Here is a 17,951-nt window from a genome sequence, read left to right on the forward strand (position 1 = left end):
ACCGCATCCCTGCCCTCATCGGGGGCGCAGCGCGGGGGGCAGCCCCCGGGGGTGTGCTGCTTCCTAAGGGGGGCGCAGCGCGGGGGGCAGCCCCCGGGGGTGTGCTGCTTCCTAAGGGGGGCGCAGCGCGGGGGGCAGCTCCCGGGGGTGTGCTGCTTCCTAAGGGGGGCGCAGCGCGGGGGGCAGCCCCCGGGGGTGTGCTGCTTCCTAAGGGGGGCGCAGCGCGGGGGGCAGCCCCCGGGGGTGTGCTGCTTCCTAAGGGGGGCGCAGCGCGGGGGGCAGCCCCCGGGGGTGTGCTGCTTCCTAAGGGGGGCGCAGCGCGGGGGGCATAAGAACATAAGTCTGGGTTACACTGTACAGGTTGGGGGGAGCTGCAGGGAGGGAGAGTGGAGCCCACCCTAAAAAGTTTGCTCACCCGGATCTGTATCACCCGTTAGCGGTTTGTCCAGCCTGTTCTTAAATACCTCCTACAGCCGCCCTAGGCAACTTACTCCATCCACCCTGCAGGGCGTGGGGCTGGCTGGGGCAGTGGGAAGTGGGGCTGCAGCTTAGCGTGGGAGCTATTGGGCAATGTGCTGGATGTACCCAGAGGAGGGCGGAGAGCTGGCGGCCCCCTGCCAGGGCCTTCCTATCAGCCAGGCATCTGGAGAGTAGGCAGCAGGCACAGCCAAAACACAGACAGTCTCTCCCGTCACCTGAATCGCTCACAGCTGGGATTAGGATTAGATGGCCGGGAGGTGCCCTGGGCCTGGGCCCCGGGAAGGGCCCCCTGGTACCAAAGGACTCAGCCACGCAGCCTGTGGGTAGGGCTCCCTCTAGCTTCCATCCATGGGTGGAATACACACTGTTCTGCGCGCCAAGGCCTGTGGGGATGTGCACCACCCGTGGGAACATGGGGCTGCTGGCTGGGGGCTCCACTAATCAGCTGGGTGGCACCTGAGTAGCTCCTGGGCAGCCGCCCATGCGCTCATCTTACAGGGAATGCTGCCTGCGGGGGGCGTTGCATTTCCTGGCTTGGTCACCTGCCCCTCTGGGGCTTCACAGAGAGGGTCTGTCATGGGGGTTATCCTGCAGGCAGGCCCAGATGGGGCTCTGGAGGTTCACCAGCTGATGCCTTATGAGAGATGTGGGGGGAGGAACTGAGATACAGGCCCAACACCCGCAGAAGAGCACCATGGGTTACCAGTAAGACACTGGTCATGCCAACCAAACCACAGGTCCGCGCCACAGCTGCATCTTAAAGGGATGCAGCTGAGCAGCACCTGGCCCACAGCAGGGGAAGCAGGGAGGGAGCGTGATCAGCATCCAGGCATCTCCGAGGCAGCTCTCTGCTGCAAAGGGCACCTGAGTGGCCAGCCAGCTGCCTTAGACTAACTTCCTCTGCTAAGCAGCTCTGTGCAGGGCAGAAGCCTGCCCGGTGGGAGCACAGCCTACTGACCCTGGGGGCGTGGGTCGGGCGTGGCACGTTCTGCCGTGGAGTTAGATGGTTATAGAGTCCGGTGATCAGCTCTTTAGGCCTCAGGTCTTTCCCAGCAGGCTGGTGAGATAAATCAGGGGTATGCAAAAGTTGGGGGAGGTTCTCAAGGGGTGTGTGAAATTTTGCAAGGGGGATGCAGCACAAGATTAGCTGCTGGGTCTCTGGCACATCCGTCTCACTACACACCTTACAAGCTGCTCCTGGTTTTGTGTGTGTGTGTTCACAGAGCTACCCAATCAATACGGGTTTTACACTCTGCAGCTTCCCTTTCTTACGCCTGCTGGAAGGGTTTGTTCTCAGAGGAACGTAGTCGAAATTCCCTCGGTTGGGATTGCGTTAGACAGTCTGAGGCCGGGGGTTGCTAATTGCAAAGAGGAAAAGTGGGGCCCAACATAAAAAGTTTGCTCAGCCCTGAGATCGATGATGGAGAGAGCAGATGTGCATCCCCTGTGCATTACTGGTGATCTAACAAGGGCACCAGTGAAATGACAGCTGGAGGGGCACCCTGCAGTCCCACCAGCTGGTTCAGCAGCACCCATGGGAGATGCTTGGAGCAGCCAAGAAGAACAGCAATTATTGCCTCGTCCAATCCACCGGGGCCCCAGATCATCCAACTTTGCCTTATCCGTTACTGTAGATGCTCTCTCCCTTGCGGTCCTAGAACGGTGGGGTGGTGTTGCTGTGCACTGTTCAACCGGTGCCACATTCCACCCCAGAGCTGGCTGCATTTCAGTGGCAGGTGAAATGATCACAGTGAAGGTTTTTTGATGAGTGAGGGGAGGAGAAGGATCTTGGGTGGGTGAGCCCCCAGGAAGTGCAAAGGGCCTGGATCCATTTCCCAGGCTGAGCCAAATCTCTGGTGAATCAGCTGGAGTGGGCGAGGACAGAGTGACAGCCTAGCCCTGACAGACAGACACAAATGTCGCCTGCTGCCTTCCCACCCTCCATCCCCAAGCATGGGCACTCTTCTATCTTGGGCAAATTCACTCAGCCTGGGGCTGGCCTCGGCATTCAAAGGCCCAGCTGCCGCTCTGGCCCAGAGCAGGACGCAGGCTGGCTGGCTGCAGAGCGGAGGCAGAACTAGCAGCTGGCACGTTCTGGCTGGCTGGTGCCCCCACATCCCTGATCAGCGGCCTGGGGTGGGGGATGGAAAAGGCAGACAGCCTGTTCCGGGCCTGTCCCAGAGAATGGGGGATGTGTAGCCCCCAGCGCCCCAGGCCACCAGGGTGGGGATAGGAGGGGGCCAAAGTGGCCAGGAGGAAGAAACGGAGCCAGAGACTCGGGAAGGGGCCATGGGAGGCTGGGCGCAGTGGGAGCCGAGCTATGCATTTGGCCTTTCTTCTCCACCTGCAGTGCTCTGAGCGTGCCCAGGCTCTAATGCAGGGGTGGAATGCGACCTGTGCTGGGTGCTGCTCGCCCAGGGGAACATGGGCTGCCCAGCTCTGGGCAGGGCATGAGGCTGCACACACCCAGGAGAAGGTCCAGTGGTTATTCTGCATCCCCTGGGAGTTGTGTGTGGATTTGGTGCTGCAGTGATGCCCCTGGGCCTGGCAGCCACATGGGCGGCCCAAAGCGGCTGGGGCCCAGGAGCACAGGCAGCCCCCAGCCTCTGCTGCGTATTCTGCGCTTGTCCCAGGACCTGCGGTGGGGGCTGCTCCACGCCCCTTGTAGGAAGAAGGCAGTTTGTGCAACATGGCCGCCAGATGCCAGGGAGACGTCTGGGCAGGGGGGCCCTGGCACTGGCACAGGGTCTGGCCCGTGGCTGTCTCTCTCTAGCTGTTCTCAGGCTGGATGGGCCCCAGAGGGAGAGGTGGCTCCAGCCCCAGATTCAGTCCCCCGCCAGGTGGCTCACTGTGCATCTCTGCCTGGCCCAGCCGACACCGCATGGGGCCTCCTCACAGTCAGAGTCTGTGGCAGGCCACCTGCGCCAGGGCAGGGCAGCTCTAGGCCTTGCGGTGGCCAGCCAGGTGGCCAGAGGCCTCTGTGGCCAGAGCGGGTGGGCAAAGAGCCTTAGGGCTGGAGCAGAGAGGAGCCGGGTCCTGGCAGGGAGCCAGCCGCTGCGGCACATTCCCAGCAGCAGAGGGGTGTCCCGGAGAGCAGCTGCTTCTCATCGGCGGAGGAGGTTCAGCAGCTAATTGAAGAAGAGTGTGTTGGAGAGGGGACAGCCCCCGGGGCCTTGCATTCCCGGGCGATTATACCACAGGCAGCAGGCAGGGCTGGGGCTGGGGGCCAGCAGCCTTTCATCACCCAAGAAGAGCTGCTAATGATGGGGAACATCTGAGGCCTGGCAGGAGATGGGCTCTGCAAAGGGGAAAGACACCAGATGCGGCATTTCCCAGGCATTAGCAGCTTGGCTGTGACATCCCCGGTGGACAGTCAGACAGTGACACTGGTGCCCATTGATGACAGGGCTGTGACATCCCCGGTGGACAGTCAGACAGTGACACTGGTGCCCATTGATGACTGGGCTGTGACATCCCCGGCGGACAGTCAGACAGTGACACCGGAGCCCATTGATGACAGGGCTGTGACATCCCCGGCGGACAGTCAGACAGTGACACCGGAGCCCATTGATGACAGGGCTGTGACATCCCCGGCAGACAGTCAGACAGTGACACTGGTGCCCATTGATGACACGGCTGTGACGTCACTGGTGGACAGTCAGACAGTGACACTGGTGCCCATTGATGACTGGGCTGTGACATCCCCGGCGGACAGTCAGACAGTGACACCAGAGCCCATTGATGACAGGGCTGTGACATCCCCGGCGGACAGTCAGACAGTAACACCGGAGCCCATTGATGACAGGGCTGTGATATCCCCGGCGGACAGTCAGACAGTAACACCGGAGCCCATTGATGACAGGGCTGTGACATCCCCGGCAGACAGTCAGACAGTGACACTGGTGCCCATTGATGACACGGCTGTGACGTCACTGGTGGACAGTCAGACAGTGACACCAGTGTGCAATGAAGACACGGCTGTGACATCCCCAGTGGACAGTCAGACAGTGACACTGGTGCCCATTGATAACACGGCTGTGATGTCGCTGGTGGATGGTCAGACAGTGACACCAGTGCCCATTGATGACATGGCTGTGACATCGCTGGCGGACAGTCAGACAGTGACACCAGTGCGCAATGATGACACGGCTGTGACATCGCTGGTGGACAGTCAGACAGTGACACCGGTGCGCAATGATGACACGGCTGTGACATCGCTGGTGGACAGTCAGACAGTGACACCGGTGCCCATTGATGACACGGCTGTGACATCGCTGGTGGACAGTCAGGCAGTGACACCGGTGCGCAATGATGACACGGCTGTGACATCCCCAGTGGACAGTCAGACAGTGACACCGGTGCGCAATGATGACACGGCTGTGACATCCCCAGTGGACAGTCAGACAGTGACACCGGGGCCCACTGATGACACGGCTGTGACATGGCCGGTGGACAGTCAGACAGTGACACCGGTGCGCAATGATGACACGGCTGTGACATCCCCAGTGGACAGTCAGACAGTGCTGTTGGATTGTGTCATGCCCCAGGCTGGAGATTTTCCCTCCTAAGTTTCTGTGGCCTGTAGAGTGGATCTGCCCCGGGGTCCTCTGGAAGTCTGGCCTGCGGGAGTGGAGCTAGCCAGGTCCCTCCATGCAGCTGGGGCCCTTTACTGAGCCCGGCTGGGCCCTGTAACCAGCTCTGTTTCCTCCTCTGTGAGAGTTGCATTTCACACTCACGTGGTTACAGCATCAGGACTGCCAGGCAGGACCCTGGGGTTCCATTCTCAGTGCACGACCTTGGGCCCCTCCTGCTTTGGAGGGAAGTGCGGCTCCAGTGGTTAGAGCCAGCAACTGGCTCAGGATTTCTGCAGCACGCGCTGATCCTAACTCGCTCTGTGACCACGGGCCTAGACTTGGATTTTCAAGGGTGGGCCCTGATTCTGGGCTCCCTGGTTTTTAGGGGGCCCAGCCAGAGCCTGGGAGGCTTGGTCTCAGCTGCTGGACAAACACGGTGCAGGTTGAATGGAAGGGCCACTGCAAGCAGTCAGCACCCCAGGAACCATCGAAGGGAGCAAAGTGGGCGAGAGCCAGTGTTCCCTGTAAGCTGAGCACTTGTGGGCAGGTGCCCAGGAGAGATTCAGCTACAACTCAGCTGACTGGCAGAGCACCCCCAGCACCAGCGCATGTTTCTCTTTGTGGTGCATGTGCCTCGGTGCACACAGCAAAATGCATCCCCCTGTGGATGAAAACATTCGTGGGCTTCCTGGCTAGCTCCAGCGTGCCTTGTTGGGCTCAAGGCTGGCTCCCGCGTTTCCGAGGTCAGTGCCCACGCTGCACTGGGAACCTCCTGAGGGCCGCGCTCCCTCTCGTCTCTCCCATCCCTGAGCTGAATACATTTTGCTGCGTGCCCCGGCGCACGTGCGGATGTGCAGCACCAACAGAGACGCAGGCTGCCAGCCGTGTGCGCTGCTAACCAGCTGGGCGGCTCCTGAGTCTCTCCTGGGTGGCCTACAGGGAGAGCAGAACTCAGTTGCTGCCCTAGAATCTCACCCAGCAGGCAGAACTGAGACGCCCCCCACTGTCAGGGCCATGGCAGGATCAGGACCCTCTCCCGTGCCTGGCTCCCCCCGCACTGCCACCTGGTTTTATCCCACAGCCATGCTCAGCGGGAGCCTGCCCATGCAGCTGGCTGCTGTGAAAGCTGCGGCTCGGGTCCGAGGGGATCAGCGTTCCTTACAGCCCTGTGCACACGCTGTAGCCACTGAGCCAGCCCCGTTCCGAGGTGAGGGACGTCCCAAACAAAGATACTCAGTGTTGGCCCTTTCCCCAGGGGCCTGATTTATAACTCTCATTTCAGTGTTTGAAAGGCAGGAGAGAAAAGGCTGCCAGGCTCCCACCTGCACCTCATTGACCCCCTCATTACCACGTCCCTCTTGTGCCGGGCCAGCAGCGTTTCCCTGCAGGCTGTCACTGCTCCGTTCATTAGGGTAATTTATTGCCGCGCCCCAAAGGGTGCTTGGAGCTGCTGACGGGCTTTGATAACCTCACACCCCTAATGGGGAACACATGGGCCGGGTTCTCACTGGCACAGGGCTGCGCGGCCAGCCGCTAAAGCCGATCTGAGCAGAAGCGGAGCAGACAGCTCCCCAGACCCACCCGTGGAGGCGGTAGTGCTGCTTCCCTAAGCAAGGGAGCGGAGGGGGGAAGGGAGAGCTTCTTGCTCCTTCCTGCGTCCCCAAAAGTTGGGGGTGTGGCCCAGACTCGCACCAGCAAAGGATTTGAGCCATGTGGCCGGAGCCAGGTGTAGGGCGGTGGCTTACGTTGTGCCAGCTTCTTCTGCTTCATGAACCCAGGCCGGGGTGGAAAACTGCTGGCGACGTTGCCAGTTTGACTCGGGTTTTTCCCCCGCCTCCGCGCTCTCCGCTCCTCCTCCTGGTGGATCTGGGCCAGCGCTTGGCCTCCGCGGCCCGCAGCGGTGAGTAACGTTGCAGTAAATTGGGTAGATTGGGAGCCGTCGCAGTAAATCACACTGGGACTGGAGTCCCAAGCAGCCAGCAGGGCCCTGGGCTGCCCAGTGCTCCCTCCGTGGCTGCACAGGGGGAGCCGGAGAGACTGCCTGGCACCCATCTCCCTGCAAAGCAGGTAGAGTCCACGGAGCTGGGCAAGGCCCGGCCCAGCCTGGCATTTGCTAGCCGTGCTCCCCCGCCAGCGTGCCTGGCCCTGGCCCAGGGCGGGGAGTGGGACGTGGTACACTTTGCAGAAGGACACAATGCCCACTTCTCCAGGGCGGTCATTGGGAAGCAGCCATCCACTCTCCTGGGAGCAGAGCCCGGAGCTCGCTGGCCACACACATGCTCCTCAGACACTCCAGTTTATGACCTCAGTAGCCAACCAGCTGGTGATGGCCCAGCCGTGCCTGCAAAACCCTGGGTCAGGCTCTGAGCTGCTCCATCAGAGCTTCAATTGCACCTCTGGGGTCTGGCCCTCTGGCTCGAGCTACCAACGCTCAGGAAACGGACCCGCCAGGGTGCCCCTGCCAGGAGCTGGGGCCAGAAGTCACCATCCGCTAAGGGTGAGCGAGGCCAAAGTTTCCCAAGGCAGCCCTGTGGCTGGGGCACCGCCCAGCTGCAGAGATGCGCTCAGGGGGAGTGGCAGCTGCTGGACTGCTCTGTTGATCAGACTCTGAGGTCTCCAGATGTGCACTCAAGAAGGGAGGGTGGTCCTGGAAGTTTGGGGCTTAAACCCTAAACCCACCTGCTCTGGGCTTCGCAGGACCTGCTGTGCCGCAACTCTTGCAATAGGAAGACACAATTCGCAGGTGGGGTCGTGTGCAGCACCTCCCTTTTACCCCTTCATTACAAGGCACAAAGGTGGCAGGGGCACCTTTTTCCCCACTGAGCCATCGGGGCCTGTCCCAGTGGTGCCAGGTGCCAGGCCAGTCCCCTCCATTACAGCCACCCTCAATATGGGGGAACCTGGCGGCCTGCTTTGCCACAACCCTGGCAGCCCCGGTGGGAACATGTGGGCAGCGCCACTCCATGAGAGGGGTGATGCTGTTGCCATTCAGGTTGGCACCTCCCACCACCCCCAGTCCCCACAGACATGGGGTTGTGGGTAAAAGAGAAAAATGCTCTGTTCACAGAAACCTGCACGCTGCTTCCCCCGGCTCCAGGGAAAGCAGTCCTGGAAGGGCAGGGAGGGCTGCTGGTCAGACCTGGGAAGTCACAGCAGAGCTGCCCGGGGCACCACTCCCTAAAGAAGCCAGGGAGCTGGAGGTCAGGGTTAGAAGCAGGCTTCCTGCTAAATTTTTCCATCCATGGGTGGAATAGGTTTTGTTATGTGCACCAAGGCATGTGTGGTTGTGCACCACCAGTAGAAACACGCTGCCAACTGGGCAGCACCTGTAGCTCTCCTGGATGGCTACCCAAGCGCTCAGCTTGCAGGGAACACTGCTCATGGGGCACTGAAGCACTAGTATGGCAGAGGGAGCCCTGGCAGGGCGTGAGGCAGACTGGCAGAGCTGTGTGGGGCCCATGACTGGGGCTGCAGGTCGAGACTGAAGTGCGTTGGCAGAGCTGTGTGGGAGTAGCTCTGCTGCACCTGCCTGCAATATGCCTGGCTCCCGCCTGTCTTGTCAGATCCTTAGCTCCATGCCCAGGCACTAACTTCACTTGCATGTTAGTGGGAAAAACCTTCCCCTGCAATCCTATTCCAGCTGGCAAATATCGACCCTCACCTCCCTCCCTCCCACGTGCTCTGCCTCCCTGCGCCCATCCTAATCCGCAGCTCCTGCCTTTCACCTTGCTCAGAGACTGCCCTGCTTCTGGCTGGTGCCTCTGAGTCAATGACCAACCCACCATCACCGAGAAGCACCTGGGGTTCATCCCCTGGGCTGGTCAGGTCACTCCTGGGGCCACTTTTTTGGCACAGGTGGTGACCTGAATCCCTTGGCCAGGTGAGCCCCAAGGCACAACAGGCCTTGGGGCCTGGACCCCAGCGAACACCCCAGAGGTAATGAGAGCTTTGGGGGCTTGGTCTGTGCTCAAAATCCACCTTTCCTGCAAAGCTGGGCTTGTGACTTGGGGTGAGATGCATCTTGTCCCCTGGCTGGGCCCTGCTTGCTCCTTCTAGAACCTCCAGAGAACCAGCCACTCAGAGACTCCAGAACCAAGCTGGATATTTGTCCCATTGTCCCCCTCTCCAGAGATCCGTGCCCCCACCCCATGCCTGGCCCTGCACTCTATGGACTGAGCTGTGCCGCACAGGGACCGCTAACCACAGGGTGGGGCTGGCTCTTCAAAAGGGCTGTGCAGCTTTGTCAGTCGCATGGAAGGGGTTAAAGGGGGTTGTAAATTACCCATTAATGTGGAAACTGCTGAGAAGGATATCAGGGAAAGCCGGCGGCTGGATTCTTTGCATTTCTAGCCTCTTTATTTTTCCCCCAGGCCACTTTAAAAGGATGCAGAAAGTAATATGCAACAATCTGCTGCAGGCTTGCTGGGGGCTTTCTTCTGGGGCTTTTCTTACACCATAGCCTTGGAGTCGGCCTCTCTCCCTACCTGAGGTCTTTATGGAGCTAGCCCCTGGCTGGGCCATGGAGTAATTAGCTTAGCTCAAGAACTGTCTGCAGAACACGGCACTGATGGTACACCAGGGGAGGTGGGACAGGTCGGCGAAGGCCAGTTGAACCCAGCCACCCTGAGGAGCACAAGCCAAGCACAGAGGGAGCCAGGCTTCTTTCCCCAAGCCAGTTGGGCCCATCAGTGGTGTCGGTGGCCACTGAGCCACTTTCAGGGCCTGGCTGTGTAGCAGGGCTGTCCCTGACCGCTTACAACACAGCTCCCATTCCAATCAGTCGGCTCTGAGCTCCATCTCCAGCTAGGTGCTGCATGGGCCCAGAGGGAGAGACAGTCAAAGCGCTGGCTGAGCAGGCAAGGCAGACCCAGGGCAGGAAGGGGAGACTGGCCCGTGCGGTGTCCTACCTAGTGAGAACCATCCTGTTTGCCTTACTGAATCAGTCATGCCAGGGGACTTAGCTAGTGACTCTGCTTGTACAACCCCTTGCACAATGCCGGGGGGGGGGGTCAGGCACTCCCATAACACAGCTGATGAAGCGGGTCTTTGCCCATGGAAGCTCATGCTCCAAAATATCTGTTAGTCTATAAGGTGCCACGAGACTTCTTGTTGTTCCCATAACACAGGCAATACGCAGCCCTGGCTGGCACCTTGCCATGCCGGTAAGGGGGTGCCCGACAGCACTGGACATGGAGGGGTGTCAGGACAGTGATTTCTGGAGATGGGAGTGGCTGTTCACCAGGGAGCAGGATGTTCTGTGCAAGGCAGCTCAGCCTGTCCCCAGTTTAAATCATGACACATGCAGGAGCTGCGTAACTCTCCCCCCCACCCGCCCCGTGTGAGCTAATGCCCTGCTCCACATTGATCCTTTTCTTAGCTGGGCGAGCGCCTGGTGAGCCGTGGCTGTGTCAGTCCGGGGGCAGGATGGTGCGGCCGAGGAGTCAGCTCCTGAAAGGTCACCGCCAAAGGACGGCACAAACCACATCGGAATTCTGGCTCACGCGCTGACTCAGAGCAAGTGGGAAAAAGACTTTCTCTGGGCCGCCTTTGTGTCCCGAGTGCTGCCTCTGGGGGCCTGATCCTGCCCCCTGCGTGCTCAGCAGACTGCTATGGCTTTTGTCATTGTCTATTGGCAGCCAACGCTTGCTCTGCCAAGGGCATTTGCCCTCCTGCCCGTTTTTCTGTAGCAGGGTGGGAGCGGCTGTACTGTGTCGCCCGGCTGAGTTTTCCCATGCAGGGCTAGGAACCCCTCCTGTCTGTAAAAGCCCAGAGGGACAGAGCTCGGGTGGTTCCCCTGCTTTACTCCGAAGAACCTGCCCTTTCTCCCCTCCCACAGTGGTGGGCACCTCCGCACGGCACTGCAGATCCCCAAGGCCCTGCTCTGAGCTGGTGCATTGCCCAGAGCCAGGGGGGTCCTGGAGTTGTATGCCAGGGTCCCCAGTGGCAGCCCAGGGGAGAGCCAGGTGCCTTCCAGCTGATTAGCAGGGCACCCCCAGCTGGGTGGTTTTTGTTCTGCTGGTGGTGCACATCGGTGCATAGCACAGGGCACAGAAAAACATTTATTCCACACATGGATGGAAAAGGTTGGCGGGAACATTGCTGGGACTGGCACATAGATAAGCCTGAAGAATCCAAGCTCCCAGGACTGTTGTCTGTTGGTCTCTGTCAGTGAGGGACAGGTGTGAAATGGCGCGATGTGCTGCTCCAGAGGTCAGTCCCACTGCGCCCCCTAACCAGCTCTCTGGGATGTTCCTGGCACTTTCTGTCCTGCCACCAGGAAGGGAACCACAGTCCCTCTTCCCAGCCCCTAGAGCTCCATTCTCAGCCATCTGGGTGTTGTCGCTTTTTCCCTGCAGCTGCTCCGACCACTGCAGCCCATAAGGGAGCCCCCAGACTTGGATTCACGCTGCGGTTTCCTTGCAAGAGTCGTTATTTTGCTCTTCTGCTCAAGCGCGGCACGTGCCTGGGTAGGCATAGAGCAGGTTGTGCGCTCCTGTTTGCATAGGCATTCCCAGCCCAGGGCAGGGTCAGCATGCCAGCAGGGTGGCTCCCCAAAAGAATATAGCTTTGCTCCTTGTTCTGGGCTTAGGGCAAGTGGCCAGCTGAAGGGACATGCCAAACGTTCACACGATTCTCTGGGGAGGGTTCTGCCCTGCATCCATCCACACCCTGTGCCTCACTGCTGCTGTTGCACAGTGGTTTGGGTGCTCATCTCCCAGGCCCTGTGCAGCTTCCTTCACGGGCTCCTGGGATAAAGGGTCAGTGTGACCTTGCAGGAGAGATTAAAAGAGAACCCAAGATCCTGAAAACCTGTAATTATAAAAAAACCTCCAGCCACAGAGGTGCTGGCCCTGAGGCCCTGTCAACTTCAGTAGCTATGTTCAGCCTCCTGTAAGAGGTGTGCATAACTGGTTGGAAACCACTCGGAGAGTAGATATCAGCAGTTCACCATGCAGCTGGTGGGCAAATTTAAGGGGTCCGAAGGGTTCTGTGCTGCAGCTGGGGCTGCTCAGTGTCTCTGTACATGAGTTGGATAATGGTGCAGAGAGCAGAGTTCCGACATTTGTGGACCACGCCAAGCTATTGCAAGTGCTTCAGTGGACAGGATTAGACTGCAAAATGATCTGGCTACAGTGAAGGAGTGGCTTAAAATAAACAGGGTGAAATTCAATACAGACAAATGCAAAGTACTCCACTTCAGAAGGCATAAACAGGCCCACTATAAAATGGGAAGTGACTGCCGAGGAAGGAGTACTGTGGAGAGGGATCTGGGGTTACATAGTGGGTCACAAAGTAAATATGAGTCAACAATGTAACACCGTGCCAAAAAAACACAAGGCAAACCTTTCTCAGGGTCTGTTAGCAGGAGTTTTGGAAGCAGGACACAGGAAGAAATTCTTCCCCTTTACTCGGTGCTGGAGCAGTGTGTCAGGATGTGGACGAATCAGAGAAAGTCTGGAAGAGAGCAAGAAAAAGCATTAAAGGTCAGAACAAGGGTGAGCAAATTTTTTAGGCTGAGCCCCACTTTTCATCCCTGCAATTAGCAGGGGCCTGCCCCCAACCTGTCCAATGTCATTCAAAGTGATGGAAATCTCAGTTATGTTTGTATAAAAAAGTCCCCTTTTGGCACATATAAAAAAATCGGTCTGTAGAATGTAAAACCGTTAGGAATTGGTACAGAGCTGCAAATTCACAGACGTAAAATGAGTAACAGATTTTAACCTTTTTAATGAGCTGGATGAGTCTGAGACCCAGCAGCTGATCGTGCTGTGCCTCCCCTTACAAAATTTCACGCTCCCCCGTGGGGCCCATCCCTCACTTTGCACACCCCTGGGCTAGGAAAATCTGACCTGGGAGGAAAAGTTGAAAAAAATGAGTTTGTTTAATTGGGAAAAGGAAAGACTGAGAAGGGACTTGATAATAATGTTCAATTATATAAAAGCTTGTTGAAAGGAAGAAGGTGATGAATTGTTCTCCTTTGCTGCTGAGGATAGGAGGAGCAATAATGGGCTTATATTGCAAGAGGGGAGATTTAGTCTAGGACAAACTTCCTAACTGTGAGCTGCAAATTACCTAGAGAGGTGGTGCGAGTTCCATCACTGGAGGATTTTTGAGAACTGGTGAGATGTCAGTCAGGGATGGTCTAGATCAGTGTGTTTCAACAACCAGTCTGTGGATGGGCACCAGCCCCTGGGATCTTCCTGACACAGTTTAGGCAGGCGGCAAGCTGGTCCTTGGTACCAGAAAGGTTGAGGAACAGTGCACAGGGTAAGGCATACTCTGCCTCAGTGCAGGGGACCAGAGCAGCTGACCTGGCAAGGTCCCTTCCTGTCCTACGTTTCCACCTGAACGCCCAAGAGGAGAAATCGTGTTTTGCTTTTTTTCCTGTGTTGCACCCCAGAGACAGATGCTTTTCAGTGGAGATCGGAAGCAAGCGCTTGATTCAGAGCAGTGAAACATGATGGGATCTTTTGGGATGGAGGGTGTTACTGCATCATCTGTACAGCTGTTAGCACTGCATGTAATTAATGTTACCTGATACTTTCTATTATAAGACCCTGTTTTCAATTGCTCACAACTTTGCCAAACTTCAAGCTCGGGAGCTGAAATTTGCCGTGCTGGGTGTCTGCCTCAGACTGACATGGTAGGGAAATTTCAGCTACAGCAGTTCAGCAACTTCCAGGAGCTCAGCTAGTGGGAAATACATTGTCTTGTTCACATAAAGAAAGTCTGACCAAATGCTTCATTCAGAAGCTCGAGCATCTCCACGCTCTGGAGCAAAGGCGTGAAATTCGGTGGGGGTCCAGGGAGGGGGTTGCCCTGGGGCTAGAGAGGTGCATTTTGTCAACAAGAAAAATTCTCCCAAACTTGGCCAAGTCATAGGCCTCTGAAAAAATCTCAGATGGCACTAGTTAGGGTTTGACAACAAAATTTGCTGGTAACAAGCAGTCCTGTGGCACCTTAGGGACTAGCAAATATATTAGTTCATGAGAATTTGTGAGTAAAACCTACTTCATCAGATGGGTTGGAGTGGAAAGTACAAAATCCAGAGTGCATTTTACAGAAAAAACTAAAAAAAAGAGAGAAGTTACCTATCATTGACAGAAATATATACCCTGAGTTCTCTTATTTCCACCATCTGAAGAAGTGGGTTTTACCCACAAAAGCTGAGATTTCCAAGACCAGCATCTGATGAAGTGAGTCTGTGCTCATGAAAGCTCAAACTTTTCTGTTAGTCTATAAGGTGCCACAGGACCCTTCGTTGCTGACCTAATGCGGTTGTTAGTCTCTAAGGGTCTGTCTACACAGCAAGGTTATTCCGGAGTAGCTTATTCTGGAGTTATTGTTCCAAGATAAACTATTCCAGAACAATGTGTCTACACTACAAGAAAGCTCCAGAATAAGCAAAACTTATTCTGAAATAGTGTGTCCACACACAATAGAGCCTGTTTTGGATTGGAGCCCTTGGAAGCACTGTGGAAGTGGCCATCCAGATAAGATTCAGACGTTTCCTGGTGGATGAGAAGAATGCCCATGTGTTGCTATTGGTGGTGCACATCCAGTTATGCCTTGGTGCACATAACAAAATTTATTCTGCATATGGATGGAAAAAATTAGGGGGAGGGAGAGTACAGGGGGTGGGGGAGCAGGGTAGAAGTATGTGACCACAATTACACTCTCCTCTCCAGCACCTGGATTGGAGCCAAGTTCCCTTCTCTTTGGTCCTTCACTGTCAATGATTGCTGTGCAATGCCCATAACTCCACTGGCGAGCCTGGTGGGTGGACGTACATCCTCCAGAGGATGGAATTTTTGTCCTTTCTGTGTTCAGTTTTGTTGGGTTTTTTTAATGAGGAAATTACCCCTCTCCCCAACAGCTACATCAAAGAACTTAAAGGTTGCAAAGTGAGCCACTGCCAAGTTAGGAATGCCCCAGTGAAGGCTGCCTGTCCATCTTTCACCCTTGCGCCTGCGCATTATGATCCACTTGTTAAGGACATTGCGGTAAGCAAACTTTTTACATTGGGCTCCACTTTTTGTCCCAGCAAGACCCTCCCCGCCACCTCTGCCAACCTGTCTAATGTTGTCCAGACTGACAGAAATGTCACTTCTGTTCATGTGAAAAAACCCCTTTTGGCACGTGTAAGGAAATAAGTCTGTAGAATGTAAAACGTTACGAATCCCTCAAGAAATGGCACAGCAACTGTGAATGTGACTGCACAGACTTAACACCAACAACACATTTCAGCATTGGTAGAGTGAGGGATGAGCCTGAGACCCAGCAGACAATCATGCTGCACCCCCAGTGTGAAAATTCATGCCCCCCAGGGGGTTTAATCCCCCACTTTGCACACCCCTTAATTACAGGCACATGTGCCATTATCTAGGTTTGTTAGACCACATTGGTCTCCAGCATTTGATGTAAGTGGGAAGGACCCTTATTGAACTGGCATGCTGGGAATGAAGGTGGCTGCAGAGTAGCAGGCATGGAAACTCTGCTGTGAGGAAAGGGACAGGCGTACCAAGACCACCTCTGTTTGTTTATGTTTGCACAAAGCGCTCCCGAGCGCTGCAGGGTCTGGGGCCTGGACAGATCATTAAAAGCCCAATTTCCATCAGAAAGAAGTATATTCTGTCTTTTCCAATCCTTCATTGGAGGTGACCTCTGGCTGTCTGTCTTGCTGTTATCTTTACTGCGTGACACTTGGACCGGGAGCTGTCGGGGCAGGGACAGGCTTAGCAGACACAGTAGACACACAGGGCTGTACCACTGTAGCATAAGTTGTCTTTAAATCAGTATCATGAAACAGCATGCGGTCACGCTTCATTCTGGCTAAACCTGGTGTATATTGATTTCACTTGAACGGTGGCTTTGCTGCCGTCTGCTGCACAGAGATCCATGGATGTCAGAGCTTCTTTGGTGGGAAATGTGCCTGTTCGGTCAAATGGAAATGGATGGGGGAAATGTTGGGTTTTATTGAACTTGGGGGGTTTTCACTGAAAAATCCAAATTCTTTTAGTATCCAAATCTCCCCACATTTAAAACCAATTTTGGGGGGGGGACAAAAACTCCCAAAATATTCAAGAAAAATTGGACGGGGGGAAGAAAACAGAGTCCCACCCAGCTGTGGAGCATGTCAGGCAAATAACGGCTTTATCTGTTGAGCCTTGTAGGAACAGAAGCCCTTTGTCTCTCATCTGTACAGCTCTGAGCCCACTGGGCCCTGAGCCCTTCCGCAGGGTCTGTGCGGCCGGAGGAAAACACCCAGCTCCTGACCCTCGGGAAGGACAAGTGCAGTGGGAACAAAGGAACTCAAGACAGTTCAGTCCCAAGCAGACTGCAAAGAGCTTCCAGTGGACCTCACAAAACTGGGCGGTGACTGGGCAACAAGATGGCAGATGAAGTTCAACATTGATAAATGCAAAGTAACATCCATTGGAAACCATCATCCCAACTCTCCCCATAAAATGGTGGGGCTGAAATCAAGCGTTACTGCTCAAGAAGGAGCTTTTGGAGTGACCAGTTCTCTGAAATCCTCCAGGCCATGTGCAGCACAGGCGGGAAAGCAGCGTGTTGGGAATTGTTAAGGAAGGGACAGAGAATCAGACAGAAAATCTCATATTGCTTCCATAGGAATCCTTGGCACACCCACACCCTGAATCCTGCATAGCACTGGGGCCATCTGGTCTCAGAAGAGGGATGTTGGCTTTGGGAAAGGTTTGGAAAAGGCAAGGAAAAAGATGAGGGGAATGGGACACACCCGTTGGGAAGAGTGGGACTTTCCAGCCTGGAAAAGAGAGGACTAAGGGGGATAGGAGAGAGGTCTGATTTACCCCTTCCCAGCACAAGAACCGAGGTGACTGTGAGGGGGTGTCTGGGGGTGCAGAGCTGCCACAAAAACCAGGGGCCAGCGACTGAATGAGCTGGCAGGGCCCCCCGCTGGGACCGGACACCCCCTGGAGAAATGGTCAGATACTTTCACCCCTGCACCAGAACCAGGGGCCACCCACTGACATTAAGAGGTTTAAGGCAAAGCAAAGGAAGCATTTCCCAGGCCTCCCACAACCTGCGGAACTCCTGGCGGCAGGGTGCTGGGAAGGCCAAGGGCTGGAAAGAGACCGGGAAGGCAGGTCCATCAGCGGCGCTTAGCCAGCGGGGTGGCCCCAGCCTGTCTGTCAGAGGCTGGGAACCGGCAGGATTGGGATCCCAGGTTCCCCTCATTCCCTGGCCGGGACGCCGCTTTGGGCGCTCTCGGAAAACAGGCTCCTGGGCCAGAGGGACCTTCGGTTCCGGCCGCTTCTGCGGGGAGGGCCAGGAGCGGGGCTTTGCTTTTGGCCAGGCCCGCAGGGCGGAGCAGCTGGGGAGCGGGTGAGGGCAGGACACGGCGGCCGGGCGCAGGTGGGAACGCGGCGCTGCAGGCGCCCGGGCGGGGGCTAATCCCAGCGCCTGTCCCGGGGAGGTTGGATTACTCACCTCATCGCGCCGAGAACGTCTCTGTGCCGAGCCCGGGGGTGGCGGGGCGGGGCGGGGCGGGGCGGGGCACCCTGGAGGCTCGGCCCCGGGCGCCTTCGGGCGGCGGCGCTGGCTGTCCCCCCGGTCCCCGCAGCCCGCGGCGCTGCGCGCAGCCAAGGCTCGGAGCTGCGCGCCCCGGACGGGACGGGACGGGACGGAGGCGCAGCGCAGCGCCGCGGTGAGTCACAGCTGATCGCCGCGCGGCACCGATTGAGTAACAGGAAACGTCCCGGGCGGGGGGGCTTCTCCCACGCCCCTGCCCTCCGCGCGGACGCGGCCCAGCGCCGGGGGGAGGGAGCGAGCCGAGAGTCCTTGTAAATTTCTGTCCCCCGGGGGCGGGCCCGGGCAGCGCGGGGCGGGGCCAGAGGCGCGTTCGGAACCTTG

Source organism: Carettochelys insculpta, chromosome 27, assembly GCF_033958435.1.
Source record: "Carettochelys insculpta isolate YL-2023 chromosome 27, ASM3395843v1, whole genome shotgun sequence".
NCBI lineage: Eukaryota > Metazoa > Chordata > Testudines > Carettochelyidae > Carettochelys > Carettochelys insculpta.